This window comes from Magnolia sinica, chromosome 8 (genome assembly GCF_029962835.1).
Source record: "Magnolia sinica isolate HGM2019 chromosome 8, MsV1, whole genome shotgun sequence".
Lineage (NCBI taxonomy): Eukaryota > Viridiplantae > Streptophyta > Magnoliopsida > Magnoliales > Magnoliaceae > Magnolia > Magnolia sinica.
In genome coordinates, this window is record NC_080580.1 from 80,506,218 (window position 1) to 80,507,987 (window position 1,770).

Here is a 1,770-nt window from a genome sequence, read left to right on the forward strand (position 1 = left end):
TATAACCTAAACTCAATTTCCTAAACCTTAACCTATAACCTAACCTAAACATAAACCTATAACCCAAACCCGATTTCCTAAACCTAAACCTTAATGTATTCTCAAATCCCTAAACCTAAACCTATACCTAATCCTAATCTCAACTCCCTAACCTAAACCTAAACCTAAACTTGAAAACCCAAACCTAAACCCGATCCCGAACCTAAACCCGATTTCCTAAACCTAAACTTATAAGTTATAGGTTAGGTTGAGGTTTTAGGTTTAGGTTATAGGTTATAGGTTTTAGGTTTTGGTTAAGGTTTAGGTTTAGGGTATTTTTCTTTATGTTGTTAAGCTTATATGTATTTATGCGTGAATGAATGTGATGTAGATAAGATTATTTGTGTTTGGATGAATGTAATTTATGTTTGGATGGATTTACTAGTTTGGGTTTAGATGCATGTGAATGTGAATATGATGAAATATATTATATAACAGATGTATATCAGGATGAATATGATGAAATATATTGTAATAGGTGTATATCACGAATTTTGTGCTGGATTATGTTTTTAAAAAAGAGACTTTTACCTACGAAAATTTTCGTAGGTAACAGTTTTGTAAATATTTTTAGCTACGAAAATTTTCGTCAGTAAAACTTTTTTACGTAATTATTTTTAACGACGAAAACTATTGTTGCTAAAAGTTTAATATGTATTTTTTATTTTGTAATTTTTTTAATGACGAAAACTATCGTCGCTAAAAGTTTAACATTTACTTTTTAACAACGAAAATGTTTGTCGTTAAAAGTTTTGTAATTATTTTTAGCAACGAAAACTATCATCGCTAAAAGTTTAACATTTACTTTTTAGCAACGAAAATGTTTGTCGTTAAAAGTTTTGTAATTATTTTTAGCAACGAAAACTATCGTCGCTAAAAGTTTAACATTTATTTTTTTAGTGATGAAAATATTCGTCGCTAAAAGTTTTGTAATTATTTTTAGCGACGAAAATTTTTGTCGCTAAAAGTTTAACATTTATTTTTTAGCGACGAAAATATTCGTCGCTAAAAATTTTGTAAAAGTTTTTTAGTGACGAAACAATTCATCACTAAAAGTAACTTTTAGCGACGAAAATTTTCGTCGCTAAAAGCTTGCCTTTACCAACGATTGAAAATTTTCATCGATAAAAACCTGTTGCCACGGTCTTTTGGCGACGAATTTAACGACGAAAATTTTTATCGTCAAAACATTTTAGCTACGAAAATTTGGCTTTTAGCGACAAAAATTTTCATCGCTAAAGGTGGGATTTCTTGTAGTGGTGATGCAGCTGCACCATGTTGACGCTGCAACCCACCAAGTTGTTGGCGAGTTTAGACTCGGTTTGGGCCTATCTGAATTCGTCAACAAGCTGGCCCATGTCCTGGTGTATTCTGAGCTGGTCTAAGAGTCCAGTTGGAGAAGAAGGAAGAAAAGAGAAAGAAGAGAAAGCAAGCAAGAAAGAAAAGTAGGAGGAAGTAGATGGGAGAGCATGATGTTGACTCGACTCGACTGCCATATCTACCGAGTTGACTCGATCAAGCTGCATGAGGAGTTGGGCTAGGTCAAATGCATCAAGTCAAACTACCAAGTTAACTGCTGAAAGCCAGCTTTCTCTCCCAAAGTTAATCATTTGCTTTATTATTATAATTAGTGTTATTATAGCCATTTTGATTATTAATTTTGTTTAGCCATTAATAGGTTATGCATGTTAATATTAATTATTATAAGCAAATTACAACCATTAGATGTTA